Source organism: Vidua chalybeata, chromosome 9 (genome assembly GCF_026979565.1).
Source record: "Vidua chalybeata isolate OUT-0048 chromosome 9, bVidCha1 merged haplotype, whole genome shotgun sequence".
Lineage (NCBI taxonomy): Eukaryota > Metazoa > Chordata > Aves > Passeriformes > Viduidae > Vidua > Vidua chalybeata.
This window is the reverse complement of record NC_071538.1, coordinates 16,154,626-16,179,522: the sequence shown is the minus strand read 5'-3', so window position 1 is coordinate 16,179,522 and position 24,897 is coordinate 16,154,626. Positions and strand designations below refer to the sequence as shown.

The window sequence follows — 24,897 nt, the reverse complement described above, 5'->3', positions numbered from 1 at the left end:
ATGTGATGGGCATTGCAAGGACAAAGGAAGCTTTTCCAATGGTATCTAGTTTTAACAGAACTTAGCACAGCATGCAGAGCCCCTAGAACAGGCCAGATAAAATATGAGACCAAATCTCTAATTAGAAAGTTACTGACCCCACAGAGAATTTTTCTAAAATATATTTTTTCTTGGATTTTTCTACCTGGTTGGAGTAGAGGGAAATAAAAAATAATGCTCCTTATTCCTTTGAAAGGCCTTTGTTCAAAAATTTTATTCAAATGTCTTTCCTTCAAAATCTGTCAAAAATGTTCAACCTCGTGGTCTTTTGATTCTCATGTGGTAGCTCCATGTAATCTTTATCATCCTGTTTTATGTAAACCAGGCTGTTCTATATCCTCTTACTTCTGTCCCTCTGACTTAACAGCACATCAGAAACTAGAGAACAAAATTAAAGAAAGGTTTAAACCCTTCCCCCCCACCCCCCCAGAAGATACTGAATCGGAATTTAAAATGTTTTTCTGAGGATGAATCAGATTCTATAATGGTGGTACACAAAGCTGTACCACCTCCACAGCAGGATCCCAAGGCAGCCTCCATAGTTACTGGCATACTGACACCAAAGACAGATGCTGGAAACAGGTACTGGTAGCTGAAGTGGCCAAAATATCCACTTAACTTAGGAGAGACAGGTTGCAGAAATACACTGCAAATTTCTCCCATGCACATATGTAGAAAAGAAAAAGAGAGAGCGTTTTGTGCTGAAGTATTTGTATACTTAGTTTTGGACAAAAACCAGATGCAAAGAAAACATCTTGAAGACAGACATATAAACATTTGTATATCTGCAACTATGTATCACTACAATTTTTACTGATTTTGGACAACAACTACCTGTGAAAAATAAACGCTTTAATTCAGGGGTCAGCTCTTTCAGTTTGGGGGTTTTGTTAAATGGTCTTGAGCATTCAAAATATGTCTCCCCAGTTGTTCACTATTACCACAGTCCTGATCAGGAGACAAAAATAAACACATTTATTCAATCAGGATGTTTGCATTGAATCTATTTGTCTGCATGCAGGTTAATATGAAATTAAACACATTGTAGATGGAAAAATTTAGCACTGAAATGAACCTGCCAGTGAGGGTTAATTAGACAATCAAGGACAAGAGCTGGCACTCCGTCTGCCAACATGGCATTGCTGCTCCAAAGAGCTACATGTTCTGTGGGGGTGAAAAGCATGGAACTGGAATCTCTGGAGGAACCACTGAAAAAGGCTGGCTGGAGAGAAAGGAAAGTCTCTCTCAGAGGAAGGTACCCTGAGCTGCAGGGCAAATGAGAAGAGGGAGCCCTTAAAAAACTGAGCCAGGGAAGAGCTGATAGCAAGTCAGCTAATTACAGGGCAAGAGCAGGGGCTGACCTTGCTAGAAGTGAAGTCTGTTTCAGATCTGTGCATTTCACAGATGTTTAGGGCACTGGCTTGTGGCTGTGGCACACAAATGCTTTTATTTATGCTTTACCTCAAGCATGATTCCCAAGCACTTATTTAACACTCTTCAGTAATATTCCTTGCTGAAAGATATAACTGATCTGAAACTGGCAAAATGACGGAACTTAAAATCACAGCTACATAATGCATCTGGTCAAGGAATCTGAAGTGTAGGAAGGTGTGCCAGAGAGAATGCAAGAGGTAGGTTTAAAACAGACACTACAGAGATCAAGGAAAAAGGAATCACCTTTTAGTGAGCAGCAGCAGAAACAAAACCTTCCTGGCAAAGAGGTGAAATGTGGAGTCCCAGAGTCACAGGGGATTTCTGAGTGCTTTATACACTTCATCTACTTTTTATTTTACATTATTAGTCCTAAATTGTACTCCTTGCATGTGATGTGTGTGTCATTCAAGTGCATTTTACCTGGAAGTGGCATTGAACAATTCCTGCTCAGTTCTTCCTGGGTTGGGGGTGGAGTGTACCTTACTGGATCACTCCCTGGATCCATTTCACAATCAGAACAAGGCAAAGAGAAGTCAAAAGAAGGCAGGAACAAAAAGAAAAGATAGGTGGATGCACAGCACTGCTGTCTTTAGTAATACTGAATGCACATAAAATTCAGCCCAAATCGCTATGATAGGATGGGTAACACTGGTAGTGGTGATGGAAGAAATGACAAGGAGAACATGGTAGCAAAACCAAGAAGTTCTACATTGCAGATACTTTTACGAAGTACCTCTCAATCTTTAATTGTTTAAAAATCACCATTACTGATGCCTTGACATCTAACTGATAACCTGTCAGCAGGAAGTTTTATGTTCTATAATCAATGTTTGCTTTTAGGGCTCTGTACCACACCTGGCTGCAGCCCAGGATTCTTCTTTCATGTGAATGAACTTCTGTCAGTTTCTTCAAAGCAATAGGCATATTCTAAAGCAGTTTTTCTGCACTGGACATGAAAGTTCATCTTTCCAGCTTTACTGCCCCAAACAATGCTCACCCATCTGAACAGCACATTTTTACAAACTCAGACCTTCTCTGGAGCCACAATTTCCATTGTCGGGACAGAGGGCAGGATATTGTCTTCTTGTAAGGAAGAAACACTGGCGTGTCAAGAGTTTTTTGTATGGGAATCTGCTGCCCACATGCCCACAGTCCTGGTGCTTCCCACTCCTGGCACACCCTTGGAGTTGTGCCGCCCTTGCTGTGCAGGCCGTGTGCAGGTGAGGGTCCCAGCCCCAGCCCGAGCTCCCTCAGCAGGGCTCTGGGCAGGCCCCGAGCCTGTGCTGGCACCGCCGAGCCCTCAGAACCCACTGGAGGCCCCTGCAGCCCCCGGCCCTGACACTGATCTCACCCGGCTGGCACGCAGGGACAAACAGGGCTGGCACACTGTGACCAACACATCTGCACGGGACAGGGCACACCGGGGACAATCTGCCAGGAGATGGCACAAGAGCATAATCCTGGCTCAGTCACAGGCACCGGGAGCCCAGGAGAGCCCAAAGCGCTGACGAGGGACAGCCGCTGAGGACAGCTGGCAGCCTGACATCCTAAAAGCCAGAGTGGACAACGTGGGAACTTCACCTTGGGCAGGGCAGTGCCTGCACTGTGTCAGCCCTGCCTATTTCCCAGATTTGCACAACCGAGGAGAAAAACAGCATCCTCCCAGGAGAAGGGCCAGCTCCTGCCAGCACAGCACAGCACAGCCGGGAGGAGCCTCTGTCCTGGAAACCCACATTTGAAGAAATGCAGCCAAACTCCACTGATGTGTCAGCACTTAATTACAGCTGGAGTGAGGTTCAAATCTTTCCCTTTCTGTCGTGTGTTCTGCTTCCAGAAACACACACTCAGGGAAAAAAAAAACAACAGTGCAGGATTTCTACCCCTCAAAAATAATAATCACACTATAGCCCTACTATTATAATTAAACAGAAATTAATTACATTTTAGAGAAGGGGACAGGTTCTGAAGGCTTAGCTGGTTTCTTTTTAATTACTGTGTAATATTGTGAACACAGCAAAAATCTTCTTTTTAACATGCTAAATGTGCTGGGGGTTATGTTTGCTTTAACAGGCTGCAAAGGATGCTACATTTGCATTTAATTAAAAAATAAGTTATTAAAACAGTTTATTTTGGTTCAATGTACATTTATTTAGCATGTGGATGGTTTCAAATCAGAAATAAGATTTTTTTTTTCTAATTAGGTGTCAACAGACACCTGGGAGAGCAAATAAAACCAATGTATTTTCAAAAGAAAGCTTGTTAATGCAAAACCATTGGCCTGTCACAACTAGATTGTTTTTGAACATTCACCTTTTCCAAAGGAATCAATCTCTATCCCAAAAGCTAAACAGTATGTTACCTTTGTGACAGGAACAAAATAACACAAGCCCAGAAACAGGAGCACATGCAGAATCCCCACACCGAGTGTGAGCTACCCTCCAGCCCGCAGTGATCTGAAGGAACAACTCCAGTGGGTGGATGGCATCGTCCCTTCCAGCTGTGGAAGGGCACTGATGGCTCTGGGAATGCAGGCTGGGTCTGCCAAACCTGGCACAGCATTTGGGAGAAAGAAATTCTAATTTTCAGCTCCTGAGTAGCCTTACATGGGAATCAGGCAAAGATTTTGGCAGATGCAAAAAAAACAAATGTAGGCATCCAGTTCACTTGAAATTCAAATGAGGAAACAGCAAAGCTCATTTATGTGCTTTCAGGGTTAGTCAGCAGCTAAGCAAAGATTTTTTTTTAACTGAAACTTTACATTTAGGTTTAGGAATAGAGCTTTAACTGGGTTAAATCCTGCTTTACACACCAAAGCTCTTCACAGGATCTATCTCTGGGTTCCTGTATTAAATAAAAGTCTTAGGGAACCATTTCTTCATAGCCACATATCTGATTCATCACTCCTTGGAAGGCCACAATACATCTGTCATGGAACCCTACTAATTACTAGTAAATCACCAAAGTTGGAAGTGTCAGAAGCATATCCAAAAAGAGTTAAAGTGAAAAGTCGAATATTCAAAGAGCTCTGGGATGAAATTGTGTCACTTTACAGATGAACCTGTAATCTATGTGAAAATAAATGATGTATAATGATTACAAAATTTGAAATCAAGTCTTCACATGGGGACAGTTCAATAAGGTTAGGTGATTATAGGACTATGCAGCAGCATCAATTATGGAGCCAGAAAGAGTTTCATGTCCCTCAGAGGCTACAAAAACTCTGCGTTGCTTTATTCACCAACATCAGAGGGCATTCCCTTTCATCAAATAGTCTGGGGAGGTCTCGTCTGGAGGGAAAAAAAATAAATAATGGAAGGCATAAGCCCAAGAAATGACTGGCGATGATCCTAACTTATCATCCAAGCTACCATTTGCTCTGCCAATTGATGGGAAATGAAGTGTGATCAATTCCAGTCCACTATCCGTTGTTCCCACTGACTGACCTGCCAACTCTTTGACTGAATAATTAGCTAAGATATCAATATCTGCCATTTTGCACAATGCTCACAGACAAAACCCTTAAGTTTTCAGAAAATGGACAATCACCACATTATCTGTAACTACATTTTCTTTCACATTTATGACTAAGCCAAAATATGGAATAAAAACGTAACAGTACATAAGAAGTATTAGAATCCAGGAGCATGAAATCTAGAGGTCAGTGTAACCCCTGAAGTAATACAACACACATTTTTAATCTTACAGATGAATAATAAGCCATATCAAAAGGGATTAGATCTGTGCTCCTCATTTACAATAGTTCACTATAAGTAGCAACCTATTTTCCACTCTCACTACCAGGGCAAGAAGCGCTAACTCAGGTGCTGGGTGGTGACTGACAGCAACACTGACATTTTAATAGCAGCTACTGTTTAACAGCACTATCACCATCTCGTGCTTCTTAAATAAAGATTTAATCTACTTTTGATGCAGCAGAGCTCTGCAGACCTGGCAATCTGCTGTTAGGGCACGTGGAAAGGTTTCTTTACTCCCATCACCCAGTCCCACACCGGGTGTGTAACAAGCTGTTCCAAAGCCATAAATTAGGCTCGGCAAGACACTGCCTGACATGATACTTTACATTACAGTCCCAAGCCTGAAGTGCTAGCAAACAGGGACACTGCACTTACTGTTCTATTTCAGACATAAATGGTGTTAACTGCAAACACAAATCAGTTATTCAGTGCAAAAATGATACATGACTTGTAAATTGGACCCTTTATAAGTATTTTGGCATTTCTAACTTTAGTTCACACACATGGATGTAATTCCCAAGTATCCAGATGTCATAGCCGTATCTAAAGACACCACTTCTCCCAAAACCATTATTTTGAGGCTTTGAGGGTGCTCACCACTTTTCCCCCTAATTCTCATATCTATTCCCCTCCTATATACCAATGAAGAGCAAAGCCAGAAAGGGAAATGTACAGACTGAAATTGCAAATGCATCACCTAAAATGAAGGAAAGGGCTAGTGGCTTACAAGGCAGGAATGAAGAAACCATGTGAAAAGGAAAATCACAGAATCACAAAATCAGTTAGGCTGGGAAAGACCCTATCTTACTCCAACTCATGGATGACTAATTTCTTTCCATGCTATGTTGTAACAAATCCTAGCCTTTGCTACTTAAGAATAGCAAAGTCTCAATAAATAAATGCGCTGCTTAGGGCTCGCTTTAATGTGCATAAACAGAAGACATTTTGGTTTGACAGGTAGTGGTATCTCAACCCAAAGAGAGCAGATTCATCTTTCCTTCTGGCTGACAGCAGGTTAAGAGCATAATACCTTAACTTGGTATCAACAAAAGGCTTCCTCTGCACCTTGTCCTAGGTCTTTGTTTTTCAACTGGCAGAAAATCTCATACCAGTGCCATCCTAGTGCTGGCAGTTTGTCTGACTGATTGCCACCCTGAATTGCTTCAACAGTGACCACCTATGAAGTACAGGCCATGCAAGTGCTGTGCAGACAACTCTTACTGGGGAAATGTACAGATGTAGTTACTATTTGCTGATTAATATAGTCTTAGCAACCTGGTTCTGTGCATTTCACATGTCAAAACACCTCCCTTGTATGTTCTGAATGATGCCTTTTAATTCTATTTGAAGACCCATTATCCAACATTATCTCACAATATTGAACAATGTGTTCATCCCTCCTGAATACAAGACTGGAATGACCAACTCCAAGCCCACAGGCAGATAAAATGTTAACAGTCAGTCTTCATCAGAAATAACTGCATTCTTCCTGTATTACTCATGACAGTTGGCCACCCTCTTTTCTTTTCATGAAAAAAGCAACATCCAACAACAAAACAAAATCCACCGCAAAAAAAACTCACCAAAAAAACCCCAACCCAAAAAAAAAAAAAAAAAAAAAAAAAAAAAAAAAATCTGTGTTTTTTTTACAGGGCTTAGCTCTGGTGAGTATTAATTAAGTAAGCACTGTGAATATCACAGCAAAAAAAATGCCTCCTTTCTCCCTACTAGCAAGACTAGCAGCAGGTGGGATACAAAATATAAAATATTCTACTCTTTCCAAATTAGCCCAAAGCACAAATATACCAGTATTCTCTTTGTTCTTCTCACCCAGAGCAAATCCTACATGAAGTTTGAGAAAGACAGATGTCATTTGAGCAAATTAGCTCCAGGAATCAAATAGCTTATCCAAGAAGAGGTAGGATATCTAGACTTTCACATTTGTGGAATTGGTTAGTAGGCATCAGTGATAATGACAACATGATGGACTGACAAGACTTTATTTTCCTCCAAGACTGGAAAATTCTGATTCCGCTTGGCAATAAATGTGAATTATTTACAGCGTAAAGATTTGGTAGCTACCATGCAGTCTGCTGCACATGGGTGTATGTAATCCTTTATACCATAATTGTGCACTATACATGTATGGATAAAATGAACAGAACTGCAAGCAGAATATTTCTATCTTGAAAAATATTTCCCACATTAACCATTCATCTCAATACCATGCCTCTTCTTATCTGATTGTTTTACTGAGTATTGGCAGGGTTTTTTATTCAGCTAAAACTCACTGAAGGAAGGAAAATATGCAGCTGTTTAGCAGGTCAGGTCAAAATGCATAAAGAAGCCTCAGGACTGCCTAACATGCCAACACACCCTACAAAATAACATTTACTAAACAGATTTTCACAAGTAGCAATTTCTATTTAGTAAAGTGGTAAATGCTGTCTTGCAATATCTGAAAGAATTAAACCTTCTCTGTGAAAATTAGCCATCCAGCATCACAGGAGGTTCCCCTTTATCCAGCATCAGTTAAATTTTGCTGTCTTCTAGGAAGGAGATTAAATTTCTCCTTTAAAACTCTGTTTCCAACTGTCTAATGCACTTTGGCAGGCTTTCAAAAGCAGGCTGGCACCAATGAATTCTCTTTCCAATCCAGGCCACTTCCTTTGCACCCAGCTTCTCTACTCACTATTTTTTTCTGTGTTTTTTCCTTTATTTCATGATTGCTTAGTCCCCAGTACATAGTTTTTTCCTAGGCTAAAATTTCTACATTGTGCAGATGCCATTGCAGTCATACAACTATAAATGAAGTAAATTTGTGGTGAATTAAGCGTTTGAAACATCCTGAAATTCTGAAATATGAAGGAAGCAGATTAAAAACTGACAACATGAATGTGAATTTTAAGATGTAATAGAAATCATCTGGGCTTTCTATAATGGCTTAAATAATTTTTTCTATAAATGACAGCACTTCTGGACCTTAGCAGACAACCTTCCTTCTAGCAACTACATAAGGTTTTTCTTGACTCAGGCATCACCAGCTGAAAAGAATTGCTGCACATTATAGTCTTTGATGATTTCTGTAGTATCTTTGATGATTGAAGATCTGTTTACTCTTCTTACCATACTGCCAATTATACAATTTTTAAATATATTTCATAATATTTTGTGGTTTTCTTGTATCTCCAGCACATGGGGTGACAGAATTAGAGAAGAACATGTTTCTCAGGAAGACAGAGATATGGTATTGAGGGAATGCATGAAGAATGGTCACATATGCCTACTTCAGACTTCTCTAGTTATCACAACTGAGATATTTCTGTTTAAACTACTCTTTATCCAGGAGTTTTTAAGTAGTCCTAACTGTGAAATGTGCCATATTCTCCTTTTTAACCCTCTTAGTGTGAAGATTCCTGCCACACTTTTGGAGAACAGTGCTCTGCCATGAATTAAGCTCAGCATTCCCTCTGCCTTAGTTTAATATATCCTTCTCCCCAGAATCAGATCTGCAGCAAACCCTGAGAATATCTTGTACACCCAAAGCTTCTGCAGGGAGACATGACTTCAGCATCACAGCAATTCCTCTCTGCTTGCCCACCCTGCTGCTGGCTCCATCCTTGAACTCCAGGACATGGCACTTATGTTTTGGGAAATACAGTCTTACTCCATCCCTCTCAAACAGATTCACTGGAGCCTCTATTTGCTTTACTCTTCCCACTTTGGCAAAAGACTATTGTGCTGCTTCCCCTTCTGGGGAACTGGCCACTAATGAGTCACCTGGCACATGTCCTGGTAACAACAGTATGGTCATTTGGACCATTTTTGTCCTCTCTGTTCTTGCCTTCCTCCTCAGGAAAACCCAGCAACACTTCAATTCATTCTTGCAGGCAAAATTTCCTCCTCCCGGGAGAGAAAATGTATCTGTTTCAGTCTCTTAGTCCAGTTCTTGGCACTCAAGTACAACTCAGAGTGACAATGTGAAGGGAAATGTTTTTAAAACAAATTTTGAGTGAGATTGTAACTGTCTGATTGAAACACTTGGCAAAATCCTTTATGCCAAAGGAGAGATGTTACAAGCTGCCTTAAAAATTGATGAGGAATTAATGAGTTACCTTCTTAGACCTGGCAGGACTGATTTGCATCACAAAGTCACCATTGTCTGCTGGCATCTTGAAGGTATTGTCAGGGAAAAAGCCAAGGACTGAGCAGGTAGGGATGCAGATGTCATTTACTCCTAGGCTTTAGCTGTAGAGGTAGCCCAAACTATTGCTCCCTGCCGCTTTCTTACCCCCACAAAAAAGCCTGTGATCTGTCCCAAGGGATGCCTTCAGATTATGTTAACACAGTGAGCAGAGGGCAGGCTTGAGCCCCGGCCTCAGGCTGGCAAGCTCCCTGATTCCATGCAGCACAGAGGTACATCCAGGCTGTTGTTCCCCAAGCACTGCTGGACAGTCCCTCTAGGATGAGATCCTGGTGTTCTCCAGCTCAAATCCTAAACTATGTTGAACCATGATCAAGAGCTGCTGGAGCAAAGATATGCCACGAGCAGACACCATGGATTTCATCTACATAACTCCACTTTGGCATGAAAAACAGCGTCTTCTAAAAAGCTCTTCCCTGGTGAGCAGAAAATATATAATATTTTAATTTATTACTAACAGGCCCATTATTACACCGACACTGACGCCATTTAAAGAACTTTCAAACCCCAAAGGGTTTCAAGCAATTCCCAGTAAATTTCCATGTCTAGATATGTCAATAAATTCAGCCTCTTAAGCAGCAAGAATAATCCACCATGGGAATTACAAAGCATTTACCATATGGATGCAAATAAATTTGACTAACAAAAATATCAGTTTAAATACAAAAAGCCAAATACTATTTGTATTTATCAGTATTAAGTATAATTTCACCCATTTTCTTTGTTTTGTACCAGAGAAACTGCAAAAAGGTGATTCCTTCACAGCCAGTAATCCTGCTGAGCTTCACCTTTTACCCTGCTTTCTTCATGAAATTCGTTCCAGCTGCCGAGTGTGACAGGTATGCAGCAATATATGCTTGGTGATGAGCACTTGTGACAGCATTTAGGCTGACCCAGTTTTCAAGGCAGTTCATATATCTTAGTGGAAAAAAAACCCATATCAGTGAAAAGGATAGGAATGCTATTAACACAATTTTGTCTCTACTGACCCCTCCCAAAGAGAGAGAACCTTCCTCGGTAGTCAGCCTTTCCCATTCTTAGGCACTTTTTATTCTAGAGACATGTCATTGTTACAGCAAAACAAGTATATTATGTTGGGAAAAAGCAATCTTAGCAGAGATTCAGCTATACAGTAAAGAAAGTACTTTTTACTAGGCAAGTCGCATCACCCCTCAATCATGCCAAATTCTGCCAGATTTACATTACAAATCATTCTATATTACTGTCTCCTCTAAAACAACTGTGTCTGGCTGTGATCACATCTTTTCTCCTCTCTCAGCATCTACCTGGCTCCTTAGCATAGGTCTGGGGTCTGATGTCCTCCCATCACCATCAACGCTAGCACACAAGAAATTATTCCCATTATTGACATCCCACAGAAGGCAACAACCTCCACTGCCATTTGGATGAGGCATTCCCCTCAAAAGCTCTAGAATTTCCAACTGTTTAGTCTTTCTTTGTGGCAAACAAACTACAACCAGTCCTTCCACTGACCAACTACAAAATCAGGCTGACCAATAATGCTTTGAAAGCTTCCTATATCCACTTCTCTGCTTAGCTGCCACAAGAGAACAGCCTTGCCTGATTACTACTAAATAGGAACTTCATCTTACTATTTGAAGTTCTGCTTAAGTGGTTTTTTACAAGAATAATGGTAGTTTCTTGCTTTTGAGCCAATTAATTTTCTGGTCAAAACCAGAAAAGAAAATTTTAAAAAATCCCTCCTCTCCCTCTCTTCCACATCAGATTCATTTAATAAAATGGCTGTATCTCTTACAGCCTATTTTTTTTCTTCATATCTCTTAGAGCCTAGCTCAGTATTTGGATGCCAAGTGCTTTCTCTCCTACATTGTAGAGCGTAATTAGGATTTGAAACTCTCTGCCAGTTGGCCACTTGGTTGATGAGAAGTAAGGCAGAAAATGCATTTTAAGTTCAATACTCCCTTCCATTACTTAATGCAGAAATAAGCCAAAGAGTGAATAAGGGGAAGAGATGGTGAACAGAGAGTGCACAACATGCTTGCCTGATGGCTCAAGAAGCTCATCAATGCCCCGAGGGCTTTCAGGAGCTCTCTGTGAAATGGTCCTTGGATAAGATGTAGACAGAGCAGTGGCTGAACCCAGCTCTTCCCGGCATTTAGCTCACACTCCCCCTTGCTCGGATCTCTGTGCCTACAGGCACAGCTTCAACCAGAAGTACAAAGCAGTTTGACCCCTACATGAGTTTGCAGTTTAAAGATTAGGGTTGCATCCTTGAGAAAGAATTGTAAATCACTTCTGACCACGGAAGAAGGAAGGGTTTGCCTCCTGCATTGTAGACAAGCACACTAACCACAGGCTACCCTCCACGGCAGAGTAGAGGACCTTCTTGCTTAACTGAGAGCTTGGAACATTTTTGCAAAGTTTACCTTGATCAGCAATTTTTGAAAAAAGGGCAGAGGAACTTATTTCAGGACCAGCATTAGGACAGTGTGTTTCCTCAGAGCTATGAGTAAGCATAAAGATAGATATTTAAGACAACCCCTCCCTCATTGTTTTCTATTATGTCTTGGTTTGTATTTAAGGTTTTTGTTTTTTTTTTTCCCCCAGATAACTGTATTCTGTTTTACACCTATGCTAATGTACATATATTTACTGAATACTACATAAACTAAACAGATTTGGCATTTTATTTGGCAGTTACACCTCTAAGGCTTAGACAGTATCAGTTTAAATACTTCAAATATATTACTATTTTACCCACTTTCACAGAGCTTTCTGAATGTTATAAGAGGAGATGTTATTTCCTGCCATACAAGTCCAATGCAAGGATGACTCTACTTATGTATATATTATGTAATATGCTTTTGTCTTCCTTTCAAGCATCTTTATCTCCATCATTAATTTTGTACCATGCCAATGTTTATCTCCTGTAAGAATATGAAACACTTCAGTCCCTTCACACTAACAGGGAAGCATAAATACTGCACCTTTCTTCCTGAAGAGAGATTTCAATGTATTCTTTACAGATAGGTGCCCACCTTATTGCCACAAACAACATCTGAGAGGCATCAAAATTGCAGTAATACTTAGGCTGCTAATGTGAATCACAAACTCTTTTTCAGCACATGTGAACTGGGATCTTACTGCCCTAAACAGCGATACATAAATATAGTTATTTGACATAATGCAATTTCAGAGCAAAATCACATCAGTGCATTGACCTAATACCAGGTTCTGTATGACAGTCTCATATTCTTGGCTGATTACTTAGAAAATGCAGCCTAAACCGCCCTGAGCAAGTAAAAAATATCTAAACTATAGAAAATAGGATTAATAACCTTTTTGGACAGATGCACTCTGAGATTCTAATTCTGCTTCAATTCCTGTTTAGCAGAAGTTCATTAAACTCCTACATCATGAGTCTGACCTAGAAAAGTAAATAAGTACTCTGTTATTCCCTTTAGAGCCCTGAGTTACTAATAAGGAATTATAAATCTCCAGTCACTTTGTCAAGCAGCCAAATACATCCCAAGTGAAACACAACTGCAAAGTTCATAAAAATGAGACCAACTGAAATGCAAGACTACAAATGTTTTGCTTTATAGACCATGAACTAATACCACATTGTTTCCGCTTTTGTAAACTACAAATATGAACAAGTAGGAACGCAGTAAATGCAACTAACTTCACCCATCTAACTCAAGTCTTCACTGGGCCTTGTTTGTCTCCTCCTTGAGCAACCAGTTACTGCACTCACATAGGACTGTTCAGCATAGATGTTTCAGCTTTTACGAAGACAGATTGGTAGTTTAGATGTGAAGAGACTAAGGAGAAAATAATCATAAAAAATTCCCACATTCCTCAGCCAAAGTGACCACGCAAGCCAGAAATGGGTCTGTAATGGATCATAGTTCCCTGGATCAACTTCCAGCTCTAAACCCCACAGAGTATCATGGGCATTGCTCCAGCAAAATTATAAGCAGATACATTACTAGAAATTTATGAATAATCACATTGAAGCAAAGCCACAGCCTTTCTGTGCTAAGGGAGAAACCTGGGCTCTGCTGGAAGACCTGGCTCACTGATAAAAGCCTTCTTGGCTTCAGTGGGCCTAGGACTTCCCCATTTATTCTAAATGTTTCCTGAAAATCTGCCTTGGATTTGTTGATTCATCTGTTGGATGACCTCAGTTACACAATCCAGGCTATGTTAAATATAGTAGCTTGAATTGCCATTACCTACAGCAATTAAGCCTATAATTAGATCCCCTTCAATGTCTTTTTGACTTGCAAATGCATCTCTCTGACCTTCCTGATGCTGTTTTACATTTGACCCTAGCATTTCTTTGGTTGCTTTCCTAATACAATAGCTCCAAAATTGACTTTGAACTATCTGGCCAAAAAGCTGAGCCCTGGTTTTAATAGTACAGTGAGAATTATTTCTAATCACGTTTCCTCTCTAACTACAAAAGACTTAAGGTTCATTTACAAATCATCCTACTGCTGTTTATCTCACTGCTTTTGCAGCTGTCCATCAGCCCACAGCTTTGCAGAACATTCTGTATGCTGCTGAAACTCCAAAATTTGCAACTGCACACATTGGTTTTGGTAAGAATTTGGCTATACTGGTAAGACTGGTAAGCTCGACCTTTCACCTTGCAAGGTTCACTCCATTGGTCATGAGGAAACCCTCCCAATGAGACCATAAACCCCTAAAGGCCTGTCTGCTCTCGGAGATGAAGATGGTATGTCTTGGTTCACAACAGTCATGTTCTGGCCATGACTAAACCTTCCCAAGTCAAATACTGCACATTTGGCTGCTGCCTTCTGAGGGCAGAATGGTCTGTACAATGTACATTCTGTGTGTACACCACAGAACAGCTTGGGACTCCGTGGTATGAAAATAAGTTATAACATGGCTTCACAATTTGAATTATACCTGATGTATTTGTCATGCTGATTTTTAATTCTCTATTCACCTCTAAAGCCGAGATGGCACCAATAATTACATAGCTGGAACACTGTACCTGTATAAAAATGTGAATAAATTGCTAAATTAAGATTGCCTCCAAGAAACTGTTGCTTAGACTCATTAGCAATATAATAGTGCAGTAATTGAAATGCATGCAAGAAGCTGTTTATTCAACTGGCCAAGAAAACTGACAGTTACTAAAGGCAATCTTAGTCTATACAAAGAGAGGGTTAATTAAAAATATGCAAATCATTCATGTTCTTGTGTTTCAAACTAGGAAGTACCTAGTGTCCCATTCAAATAGGTAATGAGAAGACAATGGATCCTCTGGAAGATCACAATGAGATGTGAAATACATTGTACAAAAGGTGTTAAGAAATCATGTGTTGAATTACAATATACCAGGAAAACAGAAATTAAAATCTTGTGTACTCGGTCCAATCTGCGTGCCTTTTAGCATCCCACAGGGAAAATAAACATGTTTTGTAACTACTGACACCTTCACATCAAATTCAGAGACCAAGTCACTGAGGGGGTTTTCCAGCCTCACATGTTTCAAAGACAGTGTGTCACAGGCTTTCAAGCTCTGACAGAAAAAGACAGACCAGGCTTTGGGCTATGACAGAAACAACGTTGGACTGTTATGTAGTTAAAACAAGCTAAAATTCCACCAATTTTTCAGTACACTGAAGAGTAATGCTAGAAACTGGACAGTCTGTGACTACTTCAGGCAATTTAATATCTTCCATCTTTTATTTTCCTTTTCTCTCTATTCCATAAAATGCCAATAAATCCTCTTTTTCTTTAATCTAAGCTTAATTGGGTTTATGGCTGTTATCTGGGGAAATTACTTTTTCACATTCCTGAGGGAAACAGAACAATGTCCTCAGGAGAGCTGAACACAACAGCCAGCCTGGTGGTCAAGGTCAGGGGAAAAAACTGTTATCTTCTTTTAAGGAATTGCCTCAAAGGGGTCAGTCATGTCATTATGAACAGAGAAAGGGCTAAATGACTTGAGGATACAATGCACCATCAGGGACCTAGATACACATAATAGACTACTGGTACTGAGAGGTAGGATTATACACAAACATGTTAGGAATAAGATGGATATCTTAAAAAAACACTTCAAAAGCAATGTGTCCAATGAAATACAGTGCCCGTGCAGAAGTCATATCATTTAATTATAAAAGTGCAATTAAAGTGGTACAATTGTCCTAAGGTGGAAGGACACTTAGAGGTACAAAGGTGTTTGTTTCATGATAAGCAAGTCTTAGAAAGCAAGAATAAAGGACATCTCTGGGATAAGGTATCTTGACAGTATACATCTATGCCCATGGCAGAAGACAACTATTTCCATTAGGGATGTGAACATAATGGAATGAAAAGTGCACATAGACCAGTCCCAACAAAAGAGAGCACGTTTTGACAGAAAAGGGCAAAATGGGGTTCTTGATTAAAAAAGCATTTGAAAAAAGCAGTTGTCTTTTGTTTGTACATCAAAGGCACGCCATCAAGAACACAAAGGGAACTCTGCATGTCAGTGATGTCCTCCTCAGGGTTTGCACAAACAGGCTTTCCATTAATAGTTCTCCATATTGTGTAATTATAGCAAACAGAAATACACCCACCTCCACAAGGTGCTTTCAATGGAGTTATCACTTTGCAACACTGAGCCTAGCATTTTCATTATTTTTGCTGCATTGTATCACTGTGCTGCTTTGAATATTTATTCAAAGCATTTGTGTTCCAAATATTTCCATTTTCAGAATACAATTTAATGTATAGACAGAGCAGCAGACTGTCTGCTTCCTGACAGGGCTGCTAAGAACCAAAATGTTTACAAGGCAAAGATGTCTGAGAAGCAAAGCAACAGACCTCTGCAGGACAGCTGCTCAGAGAGGAGTATCTGTTGGAAAAACTGAAATGGCTCACACTGACAGAACCATCCTACCTGCTAACCACACACTCTGAAATACCAACACAACTCATGAGTACAACCAAAGCTATTTTTATTGTGAAAATACTATACCTTCTCCTACTGGGGGTAGATGCAGATACAGTACAGATAAATTCCAACCAACCAACCTACCTGAAACATTTTGCTGTGGCACCAACTCCATTCCATGAGGTTTTTCTCCTCTTAGCTGTGGTGTGCTGGGATGAACATACATAATGTCTTGCTTTGCCTGGATCTCTTCACCAATTCTGTATGGCATGGAAACTCATGACAGAGTTTGTGTTGTTTGTCCCTGGCATTGAGCACTGTTACTTCCAGCTGCATTCTTTGGCAATGCCTCCTGCAATCATAATTTGCACCCACATTCTACTAAATCCTCATCCAGGATTATGTTGCTCCTGTGGGACAACTGTACAAGGGATTCAAAACAATACTTCAATATTCATAATTCTTCTGTGGCTGCTTTGTGAGAGGGCTTGGAAGGGAAAAAACAGCCCTGAAACAAACTGCTTTATGAATTATTCTGATGCAAATTCTTACTCTAAAGCACTTCTCTTGTGCTAGAAGAAATGAATATAAACAACTGAGAATATATTTTTATATTTGGATTTACAGGGGTCATTATAAAAAAGTGATTAACTCCAACAAACCTCCACACAAATACTGATTTAGAGAGTTAGGTGAGAATCACAGTAGTGATGGACAGCCAACCAATATATTCACCTAACATAGAGTCACAGTCCAAAAATGTTAAATTCCATTATTCTTATTTCATGATGTGGATTTTAAAATATTTTCACCTAGATCTTTAAAACAGATAGACACTGAAATCTGTTAGAAATAAATGCAAATTTTCATCAAACTACTTCTGAAGAACTGACCCTCTGGATTTCTCAGTGTATTATCATCACAGTTAATGTATTCACACAGGAAGGGAATTGGCCTAGTCACACAATCTATCAGCTGAGTTTTTCTGCACCCTCCTCAGTGAAGAAAATAATCTCATATTAGAATTTTGTACATTTTCAAACTGTTTCAAGGATTAATATCATTCTGTGCAGCTTGATCCCTTCCCATATTGATGGCTAATATGGCGATATCACTGTAAAATCAGTGAAACTCATGAAATACTGAATTATATTTAAACTAGCAGGTGCTGATCATACCACGCTGTCGTGGCACCCGTGTGCCAGTGAGGCCCAGCGACCTGTCACACATTAGTACAGTGATGCCATGATGGCAGGGCTAGACCAAACCACACTAACCAAGTGGCATCATTTACTATTTTACTAGTCTAAAGTATAAGACAGTGGACTATGATCTTTCTCCTATATAATTTCTCCAATTTATGGCAGCTTGTGTCTGTCCACCTAACATAGATTTAATTGCCAGCAACCCTCCTTTACTTCTGAAAACAACTTGAGATCAGTCTTTCAAAAAAGTCACTACATAATTCATTTTGGAGGATTTTTTTTTTCCATCTCTTCCTAATGCAGTTTTAAATTTACATGTTCAGTAACACAAGCAACACTTCAGCTCTAAGAGCCAGAACCAATCTTGACCCTCATTTTATCTTAGCTGGAGATAATTATTTGATACTAATGCAGAGTGCCAAAGACATTCTGGAAATTCACTGAGTTATTATTAGACAGATTTTGGATCAAGTAATTCAGTATAATACTGCCTCAGTTTATTTTGTAGTATTCTTGCTTGCTTGCAGATGAAAGCCACAAACCTTGACTGTAGTTTCAAATCAACCCATAGACTTCAGGACCAATCCCATAATCTGATATATGTGAGTAATCACATCAATTGGTTTGTACAAATCCTTCTCCAATAGAAGGTTTCCCTGAACCACGTTGAGTGCATTTACTACACACCAAATGCATGAACAGTATATTCCACATAGGGTATTGTATGTATGCAGCAAGCAGTCACTGTTTTTTTGTGCAGGTGGCACATGAGCACGTGTCAGGCTATGCCAAGCAATACCTTGAAATTCAGTTGTATCTCTGTGGATGACTGGTTAATTTTACGGAGTCTAGACAGAAGTTTGAAAATTAACATGCATAAATTTGAATCAATCATTCCCTGCATTTAGCAGTCACTGCACTACTGATATCTATGGAAAAATGACCAGAGCTGTCTGGAATATCAATAAGAAACTCCCCAGACTGTCAGCAAATTCTGAAGTATTTACATAATCACAATTCTAATGTTTGCAAGGATGTAGGCTCTCTCTAATGAGGCAACCATGCCCTCAGCAGCTATTAGCATTAAGTAATGGTCAGGCACGGTACAAAATCTCCACGGTTCAGCCTTGGTACATAGAGCACAGTGTTATGTGTCACATGAGCAAAGACCAGCTAGATTTTCACTAATCAGTTCTGAGAGAGCCAGAGGCTCAGTGATTGTTTCATCAACTCAGGTTTATTCCAAGTACAGCTCATCAGATTACACGTCTGACAGATGCTGAAGTACCTCAGTGTTGCACAGCTGATGAACAGTGTCACAACAGCAAACCCAAATGAGGCTGAATCTTTCTTTCAAAACTTACTTTACATATTAAGCTTGCTCCTTCAGAACATACTTCAAGAATTAGATGTATCATCCTGAAATTCTTTAATATTCATATGCAACTAAAATACATACTCTAAAAACTCCTTCTCTCACTGTGTGCCTGAAGTGATACCTCTACAGATGCTGAAGCAGTATGAGAAATATGGCCTTTTGTGTTCTTAATGGATCACAACCAAATACAAAGACACAAGATGGCTGATCTGAGAAAGTAACAGGCATATAAACATTAACTGAAAAAGGCACCTGATATAGGAGGTAATCCCCACAGTAGATGTTTCACATGCATCAGACAGTTGCTTTGATATCAGTGCTCTAAAGAAGTATGTCAACCTTCCTCTGCAGCCTAGTAAGCAGTTAATAATCTCATCTAGTATATTTTTATACACTGTAGAACATTTTATTCTATCTACTACACCCAGCCTAATCAGGAGTGGCACATACAGGCATGCCTCCTCACACTCATACTGAGAACCTCTGTTCTACTACCAAAAGAAACCCCTCTGGGTTACAGGAGTTCAGAACCTTCAGGACATTCTGCAATACTGAAGGAACCTTTCACGGCAGTGGCACAAATAATCAGCATTGACATTTGTAGGTAGTTCCGTTACTTATTTTATCTTCTGATACTTTAAGTTTCTTTTTCACTTTTTCCCCCTGGTGTTTGATACAGTTACATCACTTAAATTAGCATGTAACTGTATCAATATGAGACAATCAGTACCTACAATACTTTTATCACAAAAATGTCTCCGAGTTCAGACACAAGTATACTGTAACAGTCACCTGTTACTTTATGTTTTACCTTGCAACTTCTTGCCTTACCTACTGTCTTTCACCTGACTTAGCCCTCAAATTCTTTAGGTCTGGCAATTGATCTATTTATTACATTACATTCAGTCTATTACATGTTTATAGACTTCCCAGCACATTGAGGCTTGGTTCCCCACTTGTGCCTTAAAATAAATACACAATAACAGAAAAAGTTCTCTACTGCAATTCCCTAGGGACTCTTCCCCACCAACATCCCAGTGCTCATTCTTTCCAGTTCTCTGGCCAAAGTAGTGCTAATTTGTTCCACTCACAGCAATCTACTCCAACTACAGAAAGGGCAGTTCAACCCAGCTTGAACCATGTGACCAAATGTAATAAATAGAATTTAACCATCCTTGAAAAAAAAAAAAAAATCACTCTATAATCTGGACTTTGAAGGATTTGTGGAGTGTATGCTGATTTACACAAAGTATCAATTGATCTCTGTTCCAAAAGACACTGTCCTTTATTCTGACCCTTCTCAAAAACACTTTCCCCATAATTACACAAAACCTCATGCATTTTCATATATTAAGGTACAATATGGAACTGAAAATGGGGGTGGGGGTTCAACTTTTGCATGTGCCATTCACCTAAGAGCTGGACTTGATGATCATTTTGGGTTCCTTCCAACTCAATGTTCTGTGATCTGAAAATAAAGATTAAATATTTGACTAAACATTCCCTCCCCCTGCCCCCCACCCCCCGCCATCAAAGGGTTTATGAAGCATCAGAAAGCCAGAGTCAGTTAGGTATTAAATAGGCATTAAATCAATTCTGAAGTCCCTTTTCCTAAAGTAATCCATACTGAACAAAAAAAAAAAAAAACTTGAATAAAATCTTCACCCTAGTAAATAATTCATGATAAACACAATCTTTGGAATTTGAACACATAATTAAATGCTGTCATCATTAAACATTTATCAAGTTGAAAATATGGAACACTTGAAAACACCCAATTTGTTAGTACAGAGAAATGTGACTTGCCCTGATTATTCACTGAACCCCTGACATACTGTAACATTGGAACTTGAATTACTGCATCAGATGCTTGCTCATAACAGAACATTACAGACTACAAAATAAGTTTTGGGTTTTCAGGAGTTTATTTTCATTTAAGAATCTGAAATTATACAGTGAAGGCACTAGGAGTCAAGGAGAACTGTTTGGAAGGAGCTAGGTGAGTCCTGGCCTGAAATATTTACAGATGTAGGTAAATATTCATTTACATATATTTAATGGTCAAACTTAAAATATTGTAACAGGACTGTAAAAGGCAACAAATGATTTGCGCAATGAATACCAGTTCTTAATGGCAAATCTTTCCCTCTCAAACTAATACCCCACCAGAGTCATTGCTAACCAATTCCTCTTGAAGAAAAACAAAATACTGATGATGGTCACAATTTGAACACAGATTCTTTTCACAGAAAATACTTCAAAAACACTTCTGTTTTGAAAATTGTTAATTTAGAAAAACAAGCAAAACCTAAGCTTCCTGGAAACTGCTTTTCCTCTCAATATCAGGCTTACTTGGTTTTCCTAAAGTGCTTTTTGTTAAAGAAAAATTACAAATATAAAAATATGCCATTGTCATGGTTTGACACTGGCGCAATGCCAGCGCCCCCATGAAAATGCACCTTCCCCAAATAAATGCTGTGAGATGTTATCAGGAACAGAGCAGAGCAGGCCCAAGCTTAATAACAAAGGGAAAAAAAAACTTTATTAAACTACTACTACTACAGAAAACACGTAAACTAAATCCAGGGTGAAGACCTTTTAAAACACCCCTCCTCCTCCCAGTTCCTAAAACACCCACCATGAAACATCACCCAGGATTCCTGATCAAATTACCACCCTTCAGATAATCAATACTCAAGCTATCAAGGGAGAGAGAAGTCTCTCTTGCACCACAGACCCCCCAGGAAACACAGCTGCCACCTCCTGTGTTTCCATGTCACACATGGCAACCGCCTGGAGAAAATCTGCCAGTGTGACACTCTCCTCTCCATGTCACAGTGCTCTCACCACCGTGCATGGACAGACTGCTCATAGGGCTCCTTTAAGGATGCTTTGCCACGGACCCAAAGATACAACAGTTCAGCTTCTCATCTTGGGACTACAGTCCCCCCCATTTTCCCCTGGGGCCAAGGGTCCAAGAACAGAGATCATCTTCTTCCCGAAGACAGAGGGCATCACCATTCCCTCCTCAGCTTTCCTCTGTTCTTGCCATTCCTGTGCTGGTGGTTGCTGAAGCAGGTCTCTTGGGTCACCACTGCATCCCCCTAAAATGCAGTCTCTATTGCAGGAGATTTTGGTTCAGTCCATGGCTAACAAGAAAAGTCCAGCCAAAAGCTGCTCCATCATCTCCTCCCACCTAAATATTTCTTCTTCTAACATCTCAGGTCCCGGACTGTCTCTCTTCCACTACAAATCAAGGAGGAGTGATATTTTACAAAGCCCTCATTTCCTGGAAAGGGTTAAAAGTTCAGACTCCCTGGACGGCTGATATCTCGGTCCAGCATCCCGTCTCCCACGCTGGGCATCATCCCCCCCCTTTCTCCTTCTCCTCTGCCAGCACATTTCCAGGTGCCGCCAGGCTCTCTGTCACTTTCCCTCTGTGGGGGGGAACAAAGGCATCTCCGCTTCTCTCCACCCTTCCGTCCACAGGAGCTGGCTCGGTTCCAGACCCTCAGCCCCTCAGCCTACCTGGACAAGGCCGTGTGGCTTCCCCTCCCCCACCCAGCCCATGGCTGGGCAGGGGAGAGTCTGCACTCTCTGACAACCAAAACCAAAGAGACAGCTCCCCTGGGAGTTCTTGCTTTTAACCCCCTGTGTTCTCAGAGGCGTGTCCATACTTTCAGTGGTCACTCCAGGTGCCAATATCCAAACCTGACCACTGATTGGTTTGACCCAGCTTCCTGGAAAAAAATTCACTTCCATGTCAAACCACGACAGCCATAGGAAATATAAAATCTGGTTTTGAGATATCAAGAATTTAAAACAAAAAAGACCACAGAAAACCCCTTGAAAAATTTTAAAATGTTTTTGCTTTCTGGTAGGTCATCCCTAGGAGAAGCCAGATATACTGATATCAAAGTAAGTTTTAAGGCTGGTCCCTTTCTATACAGAACAGTATGGGAGAATTATAAAAGAAACTCATCCTCTCACTATTATTATAACATGGCAAACACAAAGTGCATGAACCATATGCAACACATTCAGATCAATTCCACTCACTAAAAAACAACTGAAAAAACACTCCTGCCATGAACTTATTTGACATTAAATCAGTAATTAAAATAAATTTATTTTCACTTGGGATTCTCCTTTATCTTAGAGCAAAATAAATTAATAAATCCTATCTGTTTTCATGTTTATGCTTTCTTTGATCTTCAAAACACAGGGAAATCTACTGCGTATTAAAGTAATTTTGTACACTCAATATCATTAATTTCTTCACAAACTAGAGTCACCAAACCTCAGCCTCATTTTAGGACAACACACAGCAATGCTCAAAGGGAGCACCTCTCTCCCATAGGCTATTTATGAATGTCCATTAAAAAATGGTAGAAGTTCAGGCTATTAATTTATCCATTAAATAGCTAAAATAATTAGTTATAATTTGTTATATTCTGGACTATCCCTGACACTTCATTAGGATCTTAGAAGGCAAATTTTGTTCTCTAAGCAATTACCTACAAAGGAAAAACAAATGTTTATAGTTGTCAAAACATACCTACAACTGTAGTCAAACAAGCTATCCATAAAAGCTTCTGATAAAAACCAAGAATATTTACAGCTGACTGTAAATATTAACTGACCATATAGGTTCACTTTAAATAAGTAACTAATATGAAAATTTGGGCACATGGCATCAAAGTTAACTTTATTTGAATTAGAGTGTAGTTTGTAATTAACAATAGATTTGTTCGATGCTTAAATTTAAATCCCCTCTTTTTTAGGATTAAGTCTTTCTATGACAAAATAAATGCACCTGCAGGAACACAATTTAAAGATAGACCTGTGTAATTAAATAGGATTGAGAAATTCTGCCCAGCTCCAGGCTGGATGCCTGACTAGATTTACTCCAGGGAAGCCTGGCTTTTTTGAGCTCAGAGTTTCGGGTAATTTGACCGTGGTCACGGAGGAGCTACAGTCCTCCAAATCTCCATCTGTGCCTGGACAGGAAAGCTGTCCCCAGTAGTTGGAATACAGATGTGATGTCTAGCATTAACCAGAGCTATGGGGCTCAAACTTAATTCCTGTTTAAAGACATGGAAGTCTTAGATGGAATCAAGCTGAGGTATTGATTCTTATTACATGTAACAGGCAAAACAATCATCATAAGCCCTGATTAGTGTCATAAGCCTGCAGTGTGTACTTAGCACAAAGATACAACTGAAGTCTGGGAAAACTGAAAGGCAGAAGTAAAACAAAACATGAAATAAGATTACCTAAACAAGCAGGAAGTACAAAGTAGAAAGCAAAAAAAGAAGACAAGGCTAAAGGCACGAAAATGTTAAATTTCATGAAGAGGAGTGTTTATGGAGTAGACAAAATCCAGAAGTCTCAAAGAGAGTACTAGAAAATATAATGGATACTGACATGAGATAATTTTTAAAGAGAATTTCTTCAATAAGTGGGAACACAATTCATGGTCCTCTAAACATACCTCCTCAGAAAGGATCAGAAAAAAAAGCATTCATCAGCTTTCTTCCTGACATCAAAACCTGGTTAAAAAAGGACAGTGATCAAACGCTCATTCCACCTACCAGAAAACCAAATCAGGTAACATAGCACAAGGTGCTCACAGGAGGAAAACCACCCGAAGGAGGGGCTGGAGAATGAACTCCACACAGGATGAACTCCACTGAGGACAAGCCCCAAACAGGATGAACTCCACACAGCACAAACCCCAAACAGGATGAACCCCACACAGCACAAACCCCAAACAGGATGAGAACCCCACACAGGATGACTACAGGGTGAACTGCAGACAGCACCTGGCAGGATGAAAAGCACAGAGGTCTGTGGCTGCTGCTGCTCTGACTTTCAAACTACTGCTTCAGGGAGGAAAATTTCTATCACAGTCTTCTACAACACAAAACCAGCAGTAGGTAAATGAGCTATTAGAGGTAATGAAACTACACTTGTTGATT

At 39.9% G+C, this 24,897-nt stretch overlaps 1 protein-coding gene across 2 annotated transcripts in view; it reads right to left on the bottom strand.

The window, feature by feature from the left end:
• The window catches only part of ST6GALNAC5 (ST6 N-acetylgalactosaminide alpha-2,6-sialyltransferase 5), a 68,603-nt gene that overhangs the window by 21,806 nt on the left and 21,900 nt on the right, over window positions 1–24,897 (bottom strand). The window lies entirely within an intron of this gene.